Below are 18,323 nucleotides of genomic sequence, written 5' to 3' on the forward strand. Positions count from 1 at the left end.
TAGCTGGGACTACAGCTGCCCACCACCACACCCAGCTAGCTTTTTGTATTTTTAGTAGAGATGGGGTTTCACCACATTGACCAGGCCAATCTTGATCTCCTGAACTTGTGATCTGCCCGCCTCAGCCTCCCAAAGTTCTGGGATTACAGGCATAAGCCACCACACCTGGCTAGCTGTTTGTATATTTTCTTCAGAGAAATGTCTATTCAAATTTTTTTTTTAAGTTTTACTTTAAGCTCTGAGATACATATGCAGAATGTGCAGGTTTGTTACATAGGTATATATGCGCCATGGTTGTTTGCTGCACCTATCAACCTGTCATCTAAGTTTTAAGCCCCACATGCATTAGGTCTTTGTCCTAATGCTCTCCTCCCCTTGCTCCCCTACCCCCCAATAGGCCCCGGTGTGTGATGTTCCCCTCTCTGTGTCCATGTGTTCTCATTGTCCAACTCCCACTTATGAATGAGAACATGTGGTGTTTCTGTTCCTGTGTTAGTTTGCCGAGAATTGGGTTATCTCTTGTTGTTATTATTGAGTTCGAGTTATTTATATATTAGGGACACAAATTATTTAATTATTTATCAGATATAGGATGTGCAAATATTTTCTCCCATTCTGTGTATTGTCTTCACTTTCTTTTTTTTTTTTTGAGACGGAGTCTTGCTCTGTCACCCAGGCTGGAGTGCTGTGGCCAGATCTCAGCTCACTGCAAGCTCCGCCTCCCGGGTTCACGCCATTCTCCTGCCTCAGCCTCCCGGGTAGCTGGGACTACAGGCGCCGCCCGGCTAGTTTTTTGTACTTTTTAGTAGAGACAGGGTTTCACAGTGTTAGCCAGGATGGTCTCGATCTCCTGACCTCGTGATCCGCCCCCCTCAGCCTCCCAAAATGCTGGGATTACAGGCTTGAGCCACCGCGCCCGGCCTCACTTTCTTGATAGTATCATTTGCAGCACAAAATTCTTCACGTAGTCCAATTTATTCATCATTTTATTTTGTTGCTTGTATTTTTGGGGTCATAACTAAGGGATCATTGCTAATCCAAGGCAATTCCTTCACTTCCTTCTAAGAGTGTTGTCCTTTTTGCTTTTACATTTAGTGCTATCATCTGAGTTATTTTTTTGTTTATGGAGTGAGGTAGATTTATAATGGCATCCTTTTGCATGTAGATGTCCAGTTGTTCCTGCACTATTTGTTGAAAATACTGTTCTTTACCCATTAAATTATCTTGGTAACACTGTTAAAATCTATTGCCATCAATATCAGGGTTTACATCTGAAGTTCAATCCTATGCCATTTTTTATATGTCTACCCTTATGCCAAAACCACGCTGTCTTGCTTACTGTAACTTGGTAGTAAGTTTTGAAATTGGGAAATATGAGTTTTCTAAATTGTTCTTCTTTTTCAAGATTGTTTTGACTGTTTTGAGTCTACTGAATTTTCATATATATTTTAAGATTGGCTTGTAATTTTCTACAAAAAGGCAGCTTGAATTTTGATAGAGATTGCATTGAATTTGCGGATAAATTTGGGAAGTATTGTCATCTTCACAATATTAAGTTTTCTCATCCATAAAAATGGCATGTCTTTGCATTTATTTAGATCTGCTTTAATTTCTTTTAACAATATTTGTAGTTCTCATTGTGCAAGACTTTCATTTTCTCTGTTAAATGTATATCAAAAGTATTTTATTGAATAATAAGAATGCATTAAGATGGTGAATAGGAAGCAGGACTAGCTTGTAGCTCCCGCTTGGACAGACAAAGCGGCCTGTGGAGACTCACGTTATGAATTTTTGCTCCAAGAAATACTGCAGGAACATACCTGGAAATCTGAGAATCCACAGACCCTTTCAAAGAACTGGATCACTGCTGCAGGCTCCCTGAGATGCTGAAAAACTGTGAGTCTGCTTGCTTTATCAACAGGGAGGCTCGTGGTCTGGGGCAAGTTCTCAGCCCTGGTCATCAGCTGCCTGAAAATCGATTTGGTGCTGTTGGGGGGACACAGTGGGAGTGAGACCAGCCTTTAGGACTGTGGGCTGAGTGGGAGCGGGGTGATGCCTGTGACTGCCAGCTGTCCCCCACTTCCCTGGCAACCTATATGACTCAGCAGAGACAGCCATAATCCCCCTGGGAATATAACTCCATTGGACTGGGAACCACATCCCCATCCCCCACAGCAGCCACAGCAAGACCCACCCAAAGAGAGGCTGAGCGCAGACACACCTATCCCTGCCCCCACCTAGTGGTCTTTCTCTACCCGCCCTGGTAGCCAAAGACAAAGGTCATTATCTCTCAGGAGCTCTATGGCCTTGTCCACCACCTGAGAAACCTGAATACTTAACCAGGTGTCCCTAGGGCTAGTTCGCATCCTCCCTATGGGACCAAGATAACGAGTTCTTGAAAGTGCCACCTCCTGCCTGGAGGCCAACCAACACAAAACCAGCGCACTAAACAAAAACACAATGAAGGACCCTCACAGAGTCCGCTTCACTCCCCTGCTACTGCAACTGGAGCAGGTGCTGGTATCCACGATTGAAAGACCTGAAGACCAATCACATCACAGGACTCTGCAGATGCTCCCCAGTACCAGTCCAGAGCCCGTTAGCTCCAATGCGTGGAGGTCAAAAACAGTCACTACAGTTCAGCTCTTAGGAATTGCCATTCCAAGGGGAAGGGGGAGAACACCACATTAAGAGAGCACACTGTGGGACAAAAGAACAGCAGCCTTTGAATCTCAGATCCTCCCTCTGACATAGTTTACCCAAATAAAAAGGAACCAGAAAAACAATTCTGATAATATGACAAAACAGGGTTCTTCCACATTCCCAAAAGATCATACCAGCTCACCAGCAATGGATCCAATCCAAGATTAAATCTCTGAATTGTCAGAAAAGGAATTCAGAAGGTCAATTATTAAGCTAATCAAGGAGGCACAAGAGAAATATGAAGTCCAACTTAAAGAAATCAAAAATGTGATACAGGATATGAGAGGAAAATTCTCTAATGAAATAGATAGCATAAATAAAAAATAGTCACAACTTCTGGAAATCAAGGACACACTTAGAGAAACGCAAAATGCACTGGAAAGTCTCAGCAATAGAATTAACAAGCAGAAGAAAGAACTTCAGAGCTTAAAGACAAGGTTTTTGAATTAACCCAATCAGTCAAAGAAAAAAGAATTTTTAAAAACGAACAAAGCTTCCGGCCGGGCATGGTGGCTTACACCTGTAATCCCAACACTTTGGGAGGCTAAGCCAGGCAGATCATCTGAGGTTGGGAGCTTGAGACCAGACTGACCAATACGATGAAACCTCGTCTCTACTAAAAATACAAAAATTAGCTGAGTGTGGTGGCATGTACCTGTAGTCCCAGCTATTTGGGAGGCTGAGACAGGAGAATTGTTTGGATCCGGGAGGTGGAGGTTGCAGTGAGCCGAGATTGCACCATTGCACTCCAGCCTGGGCTACAAGAGTAAAACTCTGTCTCAAAAAAAAAAAAAAAAAAAAAAAGAGAACAAAGCTTCCAAGAAGTTTAGGACTACGTTAAACATCAAAACCTAAGAATAATTGGTGTTTTCAAGAATAAACTAGAAATCTAAAAGTTTGGAAAACATACTTGAGGGAATAATCAAGGATAACTTCCCCATCCTTGTTATAGATTCAGACATTCAAATAAATACAAGAAGCTCAAAAAACACCTGGGAAATTCATCACACAAAAAAATAATCACATAAGCACATAGTCATCAGATTATCTAAGATCAAGATGAAGGGAAGAATCTTAAGAGCTGTGAGGCAAAAGCATCTGGTAACCTATAAAGGAAAATCTATCAGATAAACATCAGATTTCTCTGCAGAAACCCTACAAACTAGAAGGAACTGGGAACCTACATTTAGCCTCCTTAAACAAAACAATTGTCAACCAAGAATTTTGTATCCAGTGAAACTCAGCTTCATAATGAAAGAAAGATACAGTATTTTCCATACAAACGAATGCTGAATTTGTGACTACCAAGCCAGCATTACAAGAATGGCTAAAGGGAGCTCTAAATCTTGAAACAAATCCTCGAATACACCAAAATAGAACCTCTTTAAAGCATAAATCTCACAGGACCTATATGACAATAACATAATGAAAAAAACAAAACAAGGTATTCAGGCAGCAAATAGCATGACAAATAGAATAGTATCTCACATCTCAAAACTAACATTGAATGTAAATGGCCTAAATGCTCCCTTAAAAGATACAGAATGGCAGAATGGATAAGAATTTACCAACCAAGTTTCTCCTACCTTCAGGAGACTCACCTGACACATACGGACTCACATAAACTTAGGGAAAGAAGTGGAAAAAGATAGTCCATGCAAATGGATAGCAAAAGCCAGCAGGAACAACTACATTACATCAAACAAAACAGACTTTAAAGCATCAGAGTTAAAAAGACAAAGAGGCACATTATATAGTGATAAAAGGCTTTATCCAACAGGAAAACATCACAATCCTAAATATACATGCACCTAACACTGGAGCTCCCAAATTTATAAAACAATTACTACTAGACCTAAGAAATCAGATAGACAGCAACACAATAATAGTGGGGTACTTTAATATTTCACTCACAGCACCAGACTTGTCATCAAGACAGTAAGTCAACAAAGAAACAGTGGACTTAAACCATACCCTAGAACAAATGGACTTAATAGATATTTACAGTATGTTCTACCCAACAACTACAGAATATCATTCTATATTCATCAGCACGTGGAATATTCTCCAAAATAGACCGTGTAATAGGCCACAAAACAAGTCTCAGTAAATTTAAGAAAACTGAAATTATACCAAGTACTCTCTCAGACCACAGTGGAAGAAAATTGGAAATCAACTCCAAAAGGAACCCTCAAAACCATCCAAATATATGGAAATTAAATAACCTGCTCCTGAATGATCGTGGGCCAATGAAATCAAGATGGAAATTAAAAAATTATTAGAACTGAGCAATAAGAGTGACATCACCTATCAAAACCTCTGGTATACAGCAAAAGCGGTGCTAAGAGGAAAGTTCATAGCATTAAACTCCTACATCAGAAAGACTGAAAGCTCACAACTAGATAGTCTAAGGTCACACCTCGTGTAACTCGAGAAACAAGAACAATCCAAACGCAAACCCAGCAGAAGAGAAGAAATAACAAAGATCAGAGCAGAACTAAATGAAATTGTAACAAACAAACAAACAAACAAACAAACAAACAAACAAATTCCAAAGATAAATGAAACAAAAAGCTGGTTCTTTAAAAAGGTAAATGAGGCTGGGCACAGTGGCTCATGCCTGTAATCCCAGCACTTTGGGAGGTCGACGCGGGTGGATTATGAGGTCAGGAGTTCGAGACCAGTCTGACCAACATGGTGAAACTCTGTCTCTACTAAAAATACAAAAATTAGCCTGGCATGGTGGTGGGTGCCTGTAATCGCAGCTACTCAGGAGGCTGAGGCAGGAGAATTGCTTGAACCCAGGAGGCAGAGGTTGTAGTGAGCCAAGATTGCACCACTGTACTCCAGCCTGGGTGACAGAGTGAGACTCTGTCTCAAAAAAAAAAAAAAAAAAAAAAAAAAAAAAAATAAGGAAGATCTAATAAAGCTCAATTAGAAATGAAACAGGAAATATTACTACTGATATCACAGAAATACCAAGGTTACTATGAACACCTTTACACACACAAACTAGAAAACCTAGAGGAGATGGATAAATTCCTGGAAATACACAATCCTCCTAGATTAAACTAGAAAGACACAGAATCTCTGCACAGACCAATAACAAGCAGTGAGATTGAATTAGTAATAAAAACAAAATTTGCCAGCAAAAAAAGTCCAGGACCAGATGGGTTCACAGCTGAGTTATATCAGGCATTCAAAGAAGAATTGGTACCAATCCTATTGACACTATTCTAAAAGATAGAGAAAGAGAGAATCCTCCCTAAATCATTCTGTGAAGCCAGTATCACCCTAATACCAAAACCAGAGAGGGAAATAACAACAACAACAAAAATACTACAGACCAATATCCCTTAAGAACATTGTATCAATCCATTCATAGGCTGCTGATAAAGACATACCCGAGAATGGAAAATTTATAAAGAAAAAAGAGGTTTAACGGACTCATAGTTCCATGTGGCTAGGGAGGCCTCATAATCATGGTGGAAGGTGAAAGGCACATCTTAGCTGGTGGCAGGGAAGACAGAAAGAGAACCAAGCGAAGTATTTCTCCTTATAAAACCATCAGATTTCATGAGACTTACTCACTACCACGAGAACGATATGGGGGAAACTGCCCTCATGATTCAATTATCTCCCACCAGGTCCCTCTCACAACACATGGGAATTATGGGAGCTACAGTTCAAGATGACATCTGGGTGGGGACACAGCCAAACCACAGATGCAAAAATAGATGCAAAAATCCTCAACAAAATACTAGCAAACCGAATCCAACAGCATATCAAAAAGATAATCTACCATGATCAAGTGGGTTTCATACCAGGGATGCAGGGATAGTTTAACATACACAAGTCAATAAATGTGATACACCACATAAACAATTAAAAACAAAAATCACATGATTATCTCAAAAGACACAGAAAAAGCATTTGACAAAATCCAGCATCTCTTTATGATTAAAACCCTCAGCAAAATCAGCATACAAGGGACATACCTCAATGTAATAAAAGCCATCTATGACAGACCCACAACCAACGTAATACTGAATGGGAAAAAGTTGAAACCATTTCCTGTGAGAACTGGAACAAGACAAAGATGCCCACTTTCACCACTTCTATTCAACATAGTACTGGAAGTCCAAGCTAGAGCAATGAGACAAGAGAAAGAAATAAAGGGCATCCAAATCGATAAAGAGGAAGTCAAACTCGCTATTTGCTGATGATATGATCATCTACCTAGAAAACCAGAAAGACTCATCCAAAAAGCTCCTAGAACTGGTAAATGAATTCAGCAAAGTTTCAGGATACAAAATTAATGTACAGAAATCAGCAGCTCTGCTATACACCAACAACAACCAAGCTGAGAATCAAATCAAGAACTCAACCTTTTTCACAGTCTCTTAAAAAACAATACTTAGGAATATACATAAACAAGGATGCAAAAGAACTCTACAAGGTAAACTACAAAACACTGCTGACAGAAATCATAGATGACGCAAACAAATGGAAACACATTCCATACTCATGAATGAACAGAATCAATATTGTGAAAATGATCATACTGCCGAAAGCAGTCTGTAAATTCAGTACAATTCCCATCCATTCCCATTCTTCACAGAACTAGAAAAAATAATTCTAAAGTTCATGTGGAACCAAAAAAGAGCCTGCATAGCCTAAGCAAGACGAAGCAAAAAGAACAAATCAACATTACCCAACTTCGAACTATACTATAGGACCATAGTCACCAAGCTAGCATGGTACTGGTATAAAGTATGTACATAGACCAATGGAGCAGAATAGAGAACCCAGAAATGAAGCCAAATACAGCCAACTGAAATCTTCGACAAAGCAAACAAAAACAAAGTGGAGAAAGGACAGCCTATTCAACAAATGGTGCTGATATTTGGCAAGCCACATGTGGAAGAATGAAACTGGACCCTCATCTCTCACCTTATACAAAAATCAACTCAAGATGGATCAAAGCCATATTTAATCTAAGACCTGATCCACACAAGACGGATCAAAGCCTTAAATCTAAGACCTGAAACCATGAAGATTCTAGAAGATAACATTGGAAAAACTCTTCTAGACATTGACTTATGCAAAGATTTCATGACCAAGAACCCAAAAGCAAATGCAACAAAAACAAAGATAAATAGATGAAACTTAATTAAACAAAAAAGCTTCTGTACAGCAAAAGAAATAATCATCAGAGTCAACAGACAACCCACAGAGTGAAAGAAAATCTTCACAATCTACATGTCTGACAAAGGACTAATATCAGGAATCTACAATACAAAGAAGTCAAACAAATCAGCAAGAAAAAAACAATCCCATCAAAAAGTGGGCTAAGGATATGAATAGACAATTCTCAGAAGAAGATATATAAATGGCCAACAAACATATGGAAAAATACTCAACATCACTAATCATTGGGGAAATGCCAATCAAAACCACAATGCGGTACCATCTGACTCCTGCAAGAATGTCCATAATCAAAAAAATCGAAAAAGAATAGATGCTGGCATAGATGCACTGAAAAGGGAACACTTTTACCCTGTTGATGGGAAAGTAAACTAGTACAACCACTATGGAAAACAGCATGCGCATTCCTTAAAGAACTAAAAGTAAGTCTACCATTTGATCCAGCAATGCCACTGCTAGGTATCTACCCAGAGGAAAAAAAGTCATTACATGAAAAAGATACTTGCACACGCATGTTTATAGCAGCACAACTTCCAATTGCAAAAATATGGAACCAGCAAAATGCCCATCAATCGGTGAATGGATAAAAAACTGTAGTATATATCATACCATGAAATACTACTCGGCCATTAAAAAGAATGAAATAATGGCATTTGCAGCAACCTGAATGAAATTAGAGATTTATTCTAAGTGAAGAAACTCAGAAATGGAAAACCAAACATCGTATGTTCTCACTTGTATGTGGAAGCTAAACTATGAGGATGCAAAGGTATAAAAATGATACAATGGACTTTGGGGACTCAGAGGAAATGGTAGCGGGGACAAGGGATAAAAGACTACACATTGGGTACAGTATACATTGCTCAGGTGATGGGTGCACCAAAATCTCAGAAATCACCACTAAAGAACTTATTCATATAACCAAACACCACCTCTTCCCCCAAAACCTATTGAAATAAAAAGGTAAAACATGTAAAAATAAATAAATAAATAAAAATTTAAGAAGTATTTTATTCTTTTTGATGCTATTGGAAATGGAATGTTTTCTTTATTTTATGTTTTGTGATGTTCATTGTTAGCATATAGAAATACTATTTTTGTGGATTGGTTTTGTATTCTGCAACCTTGCTGAAACCATTTATTCATTCTAATAGTTTTTTAAATAGATTCCTTAGGGCTTTTTAATATAAAAGATTATTTTACCTGCAAATAGAGGTAGTTTTGCTGCTTTTTTTTTTTTTTTTTTTGAGGCGGAGTCTCGCTCTGTCGCCCAGGCTGGAGTGCAGTGGCTGGATCGCAGCTCACTGCAAGCTCCGCCTCCCGGGTTCCGGCCATTCTCCTGCCTCAGCCTCCGGAGTAGCTGGGACTACAGGCGCCCGCCACCTCGCCCGGCTAGATTTTTGTATTTTTTAGTAGAGACGGGATTTCACCGTATTAGCCAGGATGGTCTCGATCTTCTGACCTCGTGATCCGCCCGTCTCAGCCTCCCAAAGTGCTGGGATTACAGGCTTGAGCCACTGCGCCCAGCCCGTTTTGCTGCTTCTTTTACAAACTGAATGCCTTTCATTTCCTTTCCTTGCCCTAGAACCTCCATTACTATGGTAACTAAAAGTGGTAAGTATAGATATCCTGGTTTTGTTCTTGATCCTAGAAAGAAAACATTCCACCATTCACCATTAAATATGTTACCTGTAGGGTTTTTAGAACTCTTTATCAGGTTAAAAGAGTTCCCTACTATTTCTAGTCTGCTGAAAATTTTCATCATGATAGAGTGTTGGATTTTGTCAAATGCCTCTTTCTGTATGTATTGAAATGATCATATAGTTTCTTTCATTCTGTTAATATGGTATATTACATTGTTTGATTTTGGATATTAAACTAACCTTTACATTTCTGAGATAAATTCCATTTGAAATGGTGTCTAATCCTTTTCATGTGTTACTTGATTTGGTTTATTAAATATTTTGTTGTGAATTTTTGCATCCCAACTTACAAAAGATATTGGTCTCTGGTTTTCTTCTCTTGTATTGTTATTCTCTGGTTTTAGTAACAGAGTAATACTGATCTTACAGAGTGAATGTTAACTGAATTTTAAACAATTGCTATTCTCCATGTTCTCTGTCTCTCTCTCTACCCGATTCTCTCTTTCTCTCTCTCTCTCCTTATCTATAGGGTCACTGCCAAGTGTTTTCACTTTCTCAAAAAGTCTACATATCTATAGGTATTCTGATTTTGGTCAACAATAATTGATGGAACATGTATTCATTAAATAAATACTAAAATCCTTTTTCTCTTAGACATTTTTTGTCAGCCTGTCTGGTTTCAGTCCAAAGTAGCCATGCTTTTCTTTTTACTTAGCACTCCTAGGAAGACCCAGTCACTGTGTAGGAACTGAGGAAGCTAAGTGAATAAAATAAATGCTATGACACCACCGGAGTACTTTATAATCTAGTGAAGGATACAGACAAATAAACTGACCTTATAATCTAGGTGCTAAGTACCACGATAGGGGAAGTAAACAGTGTTATGGGAGTACATCAGAGAGGTACCTCAGCCAGACATGGAGAGAACGTTCTGGAAAATGATCACCAGAAGTGCTATCTGAGCCCAGACCGGAGGATATGTGGGAATTAGCCAGGTGGAGGGCAGAAGTTCGTGGACAGCAAAAACTGTTCTAGGTATCATAAAGAGAAAGTGAAAATGCCAAGAAGCAAGAGAGACACAGCTCGCTGCAGGAACCCAAAGTAGCTAAATATGAATTAGGCTAGAGTGGCGCAAGTAGCCCTGATGAAAACAAAACCTACATTTGGAGGCCAAGGTGGGTGGATCACTTGAGGTCAGGAGTTTGAGACCAGCCTGGCCAACATGGTGAAACCCCGTCTCTACTGAAAAAAAAAAAAATACAAAATATAGCCAGTTATGGTGGTGCATGCCCGTAGCCCCAGCTACTCAAGAGGCTGAGGCAGGAGGATTGCTTGAACCCAGGAGGCAGAGGTGGCAGTGAGCTGAGATCATGCCACTGTACTCCAGCCTAGGCAAGAGAGCGAGACTCCATTTCAAAACAACAACAACAACAACAACAAAAACACCACCACCAACAACAAAAAACCTTGTAAGCTTTATTTAAAAATTTGCAACATTTATTTATTTATTATTATTATTATTAATAAATAAACTTTATTTATTATTTGCAACAATAAACTAAAATATCTACACTAGAACCATGGTAGCTGGAAGTATCATTAGAAACAATCCAGTTCAGGCCAGGTGTGGTGGCTCATCCCTGTAATTCCAACACTTTGGAAGGCCAAGGTGGAAGGATAGCTTGAGGCCAGGAGTTTGAGACCAGCTTGAGCAACATAGCAATACCACATCTCTAAAGTAAGTAAATAAATAAATAAAAATTTAAAAACATTTAATTAGCTGAGCATCTGAGCATAGTGGCACACGCCAGTAGTCCTAGCTACTCAGGAGACTGAGGCAGGAGGATTGTTTGAGCCCAAGAGTTTGAGGCTGCAGTTGCTGTGATCATGCCACTACGCTCCAGCCTGGAGGACAGAGTGAAACCCTGTCTCAAAAAAGAGATATAACCCAGTTCAAATTCATCCTCATTTCATGATAAGTGTTTGAGGTGATGAATATGCTAATTCCCCTGATTTGATCGTACACATTGTATACAACTATATCATGAAATATCGTACTGTACCCCATGAATACATATGATTATTATGTGTTAATTAAAATTCATTTTTAGGCCCGGTGCAGTGGCTCATGCCTGTAATCCCAGCACTTTGGGAGGCTGAGGCAGGTAGATCACTTGAGGTCAGGAGTTTGAGACCAGCCTGGCCAACATAGTGAAACCATTCCTCCATTTAAAAAATACAATAATTAGCCCCGGGTGTGGTGGCGCACGCCTGTGGTCCTAGCTACTCAGGAGCCTGAGGCAGAATTGCTTGAACCTGGGAGGCAGAGGTTGCAGTGAGCCACGATTCTGCCACTGTACTCTGGGCAACAGATTGAGACTGTTTCAAAATAAATAAAATAATAAAATAAAGTTAGTTTTAGAAACCCATCCTCATTTTAAGGATCTCTTTCATTATATACTGACTAAGAATCCTACAGTTGCTGCCTAAGCGATCAAGGAAGGGGAAGATAACTAGCTTTAATTTTAAGAAAGTTTTTCCAAAGTTTGAATTTTTTTTTTTTTTTTTTTTGAGACGGAGTCTTGCTGTGTCTCCCGGGCTGGAGTGCAGTGGCAGGATCTCAGCTCACTGCAAGCTCCGCCTCCCGGGTTCAGCCATTCTCCTGCCTCAGCCTCCCGAGTAGCTGGGACTACAGGCGCCCACCACCTCGCCCGGCTAGTTTTTTGTATTTTTAGTAGAGACGGGGTTTCACCGTGTTAGCCAGGATGGTCTCGATCTCCTGACCTCATGATCCGCCCGTCTCGGCCTCCCAAAGTGCTGGGATTACAGGCTTGAGCCACCGCGCCCGGCCTCAAAGTTTGAATTTTTAAACAGCAAACACCTAGAACTTTATTTCCTGATACACTTATGCTTTCTGGGGCAATAATGAATAACTCACCCTCTTTTACATAATATCATTTTAGACATTTGAACATACCTTTGATATTTCTATTTAGTTCTCTTTTCTCTGAGCAGTTCTGACTAATGCAACTTTCTGTAATGATAGAAATGTTCCATAATCTGTACTCAGAGACGTCAATGGCCACATCAGCTCATGACTACTGTACTTGACAGAGCTGCTCTAGACTATCCCTCTGTTTCCTTTAATTATCTTGTATAATTACTGCTAGACCTTAAGCAATTCCTTGCTGGACACAGTGGCTCATGACTGTAATCCCAGCACATTGGGAGGCTAAGGTGGGTGGATCACTTGAGGCCAGGAGTTCAAGACTTGTCTGGACAACATAGTGAAACCCTGTCTCTACTAAAAATACAAAAATTAGCTGGGTGTGGTGGTGCGTGCCTGTAGTCCCAGCTACTTGGGCGACTGAGGCATGAAAATCACTGGAACCCAGGAGGTGGAGGTTGCAGTGAGCCGAGATCACACCGCTGCACTCCAGCCTGGGCAATAGAGTGAGACTCTGTCTCAGAAACAAAAACAAGCACAAAACAACAACAAAAATCCTGATTACTCTCTTGTCTCCTGTGGATGTTAGTCATATACGATGCACTAAGCATAATATGCTTTTCCACCCGTGACCAATCAAAGCAGAATAAAAGGAGATCATTGTCTTCTCTGTAATTTAGGTTTACCTTTAATAATTTAGCTTACGGTTGTCTTAAGTTGTAGGGAAGTTAGCACTTGCAGTCCACTAAAATCCTTACGGCTCTTAGGTATATATTGCTATTAATCCTGGCTATGTTTCCTCTCCTCCATTTGTGCAGCTGAACTTTTAAATCAAGGGAAACATTTTGCAGGATCTTGATTCTGTCCTGTAGAACAAAGTGTTAGCTGCTGTTTTTCCTCTGCCTCAGTATTAAATTTGATAAGCTTGGCATCAGCGGCTCTATCTAGGTCAATGATAAACATGTTTAACAGGACAAGGCTACAGGGAAAGCCTCAAGTCACAGCACTAGAAACTCTCCTTGGTCAAGAGAATTTGGATTCAGTTGCTGAACCAGGTAAGACCCTAGCTACATTTCTGGTCCAAAGTGGACAACTGACAAAGGAAGTAGTCACGCTCTTGATTGTGTAGTGATCACATGGGTATAACCATTCATCAAGCTGTGTGCTTTTCTAGTGTGTTTGTATGATGTAGTTCCATTAAAAATTAAATATCATGGGGTTGTATAATACCAAAAGCCAGTATTTCAATCTCACCTCAAAACTCTATTACAAAACTTTTAGGCCACAGGTCCCTTTTCCAACTCTGTGGAGCCACACTTCCCAAGGGGCAGATTTATTCTTTGGAGAAACGGAACAGAAGAGGCTCAGGACTCTACTGATGCTGAGGAGGCCTTGGGTGAGGTAGGCAGGTGGCAGAAGAGGGATTCTGTGAAAGGGAACCCACTCAACTGTCAGATCCTGTCTCCTCCCACAAATGTGATTCCCAGCATGAAGACATATGAGCAGTTTCGGCCCCAGACAGTGATTGGAAGATTTTTTTGAAGAAACTGAACCAAACCCACAGAAAAATACTTAACAAAGTTTGAAAAGATTGACTTGCTGCCTGATCATCTATGGTTTTACAATCACATTTGCAAATTCTTTCTGTCACCTGGAGTGTAAGTTATCTGACTTTGGAGACTTAAAAGTTTATTTAAGGCCAGGTGCAGGGGCTCACACCTGTAATCCCAGGAGTTTGGGAGGCCGGGTGGGCGGATCACGAGGTCAGGAGATCGAGACCATCCTGGCTAACATGGTGAAACCCTGTCTTTACTAAAAATACAAAAAATTAGCCGGATATGATGGCGGGCACCTATAGTCCCAGCTACTCAGGAGGCTGAGGCAGAAAAATCGCTTGAACCCAGGAGGAGGAGGTTGCAGCAAGCCGAGATTGTGCCACTGCACTCCAGCCTGGGTGACAGAGCGAGACTCTGTCTCAAAAAAAAAAAAAAAAAAAATTTACTAAAATGTATGAAGCACTTTGCTAAAAATTTCCTCCTCTTTGGGATTTGGTGCCCTTTGAACAGGGCTAGTTTAACTGTTTCCTTTTCCAACTTGAAGATCATTTTCCTGTGACATAGAAATGCAGGAATTAGGTAGCTCAGCTTCCCATTCTAATATGCTAACGATATATTACCTACTCCTGGGCAGTGACCAATTCCTTATTCTCCTACCTCTATACCATCATGATATTTTATTATTATCGGACGAATTATTTTATAGCAAAAGAAGGCTCAGAGAACCTTCACGGAATACAAGAGGTCTGACTGAAATCTGCCAACAGACTAAATAGTTCTAAATTTTCTTTATTAGCTGAACTTAAATGGACATGAACTTAAATGGACATGAATGCACTCTAATATATATTTGGTCCCTCAAAGAGCATATCAAGCTGCATATCCCACAAGAACATTCACCAGTGATATCAAAGTTTAAGTTGCCAAAGCATTAGAATGTAGCCAGACTTCAACTGAACCGGGCAGCCCCCACACCTGGTTCTGACTCTGGCTCGTATTTCAAGAACCCTCTTCTTTCCTTGTCCTCTTCTGCCCCATTGTTTGCTGTTAATTACTAAAAACCTTCTGAACTGACTATTAAAATGGCAGCTTAATTACCACTCCTATATTATGATGCTATTACAATGTCCTCTCTCTGTTTTAATTGACAGATATTTATTGAACTCCTACCATGTTCAAGGCAAGGTGCCAGGTATACATAACAAGGGAGAAAATACACACAGAGTGGGAAGATCTCAGCTCTGCAGTCAGCTTTGCCACGAACCACCTGCGTGCCTTTGACCATATTAATAACCTTCACTGACTGAGGGTTAGGCAAATGGTTGCTCACAGTTAGGCACATTTGCTCACTGGCTGAGCAAATGTGCAGAAGAATGAAAGCACACAGTGCAAAAGAGAAACCTTTGGCTAAAAAAGAGGTAGCAATACAATTTGCAAATGTGATTGTAAAACCATTCTAAATAATCAGGCAGCAAGTCAGTCTTTTCAAATTTCGTATTTTTCTATGAGTTGGGTTCAGTTTCTTCAAAAATATCTTCCAATCTCTGTCTGGAGCAGAAAACACAAGGTGGCGTATGCTGAGAGGTGATAGAGATGAGTGTTACAGGACTCTGAGTGAGGGACAGTGGGAGCGATTTATCTTATCTGAAGCAGAAATAAGACCTCAGAAAGAAGAGTGGGGCTGATGGAGTGGTGCGACGAGTCTTGAACCTGATCTTTAAATAAAGGGAGGGAATTTAAAAAATAGCTAACATTCATTACACGCATCACATACTTCACATGGTGCATCTTACTGAATCCTCACAAACCCCCCATGAAGTATTATTATCCTCATTTCATAGATGAGGAAATAGCTCTCCAGAGAGAGGAGGGGGAAAGGCTTTCCAGGGAATGAGCCAATCACCAGGAGCCAAGGAATTTCATAAAGCAAGGGAGCAAGACCCGCTGGCAGGGCATGCACAGCAATCTCTCCTGTTACTATCCCTGCAGTGCTGTTTCAGCATCCTGTGTGCAGCTTGTAGGTTAGTTATCCCATGTTCTCATTCCGTCACGGTCTCTTTCTCTTTGTGAGTGCACAAAGAGCAAGCCTGTGTCCCTGAGTTGAATTACTTATTTTCTTGATAGTTTGAAAGTAACATTTCATATCTTAGATTCTAGCCATTCATGTCCTTTTTCTTTAGTCTTTTAGAATGCAACAGACCTCTAAGCTTATGTACTGAAGACATTTTACCATGGCCTTCTGATGATTTCATGTAAGAATGTCAACATTTGGCAGTCACTTGCAGAGACAGCATTCATTAGACTAATGGCATGCTACTCTTTCTAACATTGGCTGAAAAATTCTATTCTTTTGTAAGAATGGATTAGGAGCTAAATCTTCAGAAACAAGGTGCTCACTCTTCAGGAAGAGCTTAGATACTATCTCTCTCTATGGAAATACAGAACTTAAATGTGGAATTAAAAAGCCCTACTAGGCTGGGTGCGGTGGCTCACGTCTGTAATCCCAGCACTTTGGGAGGCTGAGGCGGGCGGACCACAAGTTCAGGAGTTCAAGACCAGCCTGGCCCACGTGGTGAAACCCTGTTTGTACTAAAAAATACAAAAAAAAAAAAAATAGCTGGGAGTGGTGGAGGGCACCTGTAATCCCAGCTACTCAGGAGGCTGAGGCAGGAGAATTGTTTAAACCTGGGAGGCGGAGGTTGCGAGGTTGCAGCGAGCTGAGATCGTGCCACTGCACTCCAGCCTGGGCGACAGAGCGAGACTCCATCTCAAACAAAACAAAACAAAACAAAAATCCTACCAGGTTTTACATAAGAGCATGAGAATTTGAAGTTGGGGTAAGAGTCTCCAAAGAACCAACCTTGTCCAAAGGTCTAACTGTCTTTAGCCAAATATGTAGCAAAGAGTAAAATACTAGTTAATTATACCAATATAATTCTAAGCATACTCTACTACTAATTTTTAAATTATAATATTAACTAAACTTTTAAACAATTAGTAAAATCCAAATAGATAATCCAAGAAACAAAGAGTATCTCTTGTCAGCGGGGCACGGAGGCTGAAGTGGGAGGATCACTTGAGCCAGTTCAAGATCAGCCTGGGCAACATAGTGCGGCCTCTTCTCTACAAAAAATAAACTAGCTGCATGTGGTGGCACACACCTGTGGTCCTAGCTACTCAGGAGACTGAGATGGGAGGATCACTTGAACCCAGGAGGTGGAGGCTGCAGTGAGCCAAGATGGCACCATTGCACTCCAGTGGGAGACAGAGCAAGACCCTGTCTTAAAAAAAAAAAAAAAAAAAAAATCTTGTGAATTATTTGCTAGAGTCAGAGTTATGTACTCTGTTTTGTATTCTAGTCTTCATATTTATTTTTGTCTCATTATCAAATGCCAGTATAGTTAGAAGCTTAATTTAGGAAATTTTAAAAAGAAAGGTTTGGCTGGTAAGTTAGCTGAAAGTCTGTCTACTCCATACGAACATACTTGTATGTGTCTTAGCACTTCCTGGATGACTACTGGTTTAGAACTTTATTTCTCTTCAAACATCACTTTTAAAAGTATTCCCTACGAGTTTTATAGAAGATGCAACTCTCCAGCATAGTGAACATAGTAGCCACAAGCACAGTTTCAAAAGTCAAAAGACCAGGCCTGTGATCTGAACCTCTCAGACAATTCTCTCATCTGTCAAATAGAGAAAATAGCATCTACTTCAGAAATTAAATGAGAACGTGCATTAAAATCACAGCATACTAAACATAGCACAACTCAGGACACAAAGGAAGTACGCAATAAACGTGTAGTACGAAGCATGAGTTGGAATTTACCAAGTTGGTTTAAAACATTTAGCAGAGCTTCCAGCAGCAGGTGTCACTCTCTCCCTAAGTGCTAACAGGGAGTCACCTTTTATTGCTAATTCAGATACTGGGCATTCCATGAGTACTAGGGAGTAAAAGGTAGAAGATAAAATAATTCTTATAGTTATAACTAAACAGTAGACTCTTTTTTTTTTTTTTGAGATGGAGTTTCCCGCTCTTGTTGCCCAGGTTGGTGTGCAATGGTGTGACCTCAGCTCACTGCAATGTCCACCTCCTGGGTTCAAGCCATTCTCCTGCCTCAGCCTCCCGAGTAGCCAGGATTACAGATGCCTGCCACCACACCCGCCACAATGTCCGGCTAATTTTTTGTATCTTTAGTAGAGATGGGGTTTCACCATTTGGGTCAGGCTGGTCTCGAACTCCTGACCTCAGGGAATCCACCCGCCTTG

This window comes from Piliocolobus tephrosceles, chromosome 3, assembly GCF_002776525.5.
Source record: "Piliocolobus tephrosceles isolate RC106 chromosome 3, ASM277652v3, whole genome shotgun sequence".
NCBI lineage: Eukaryota > Metazoa > Chordata > Mammalia > Primates > Cercopithecidae > Piliocolobus > Piliocolobus tephrosceles.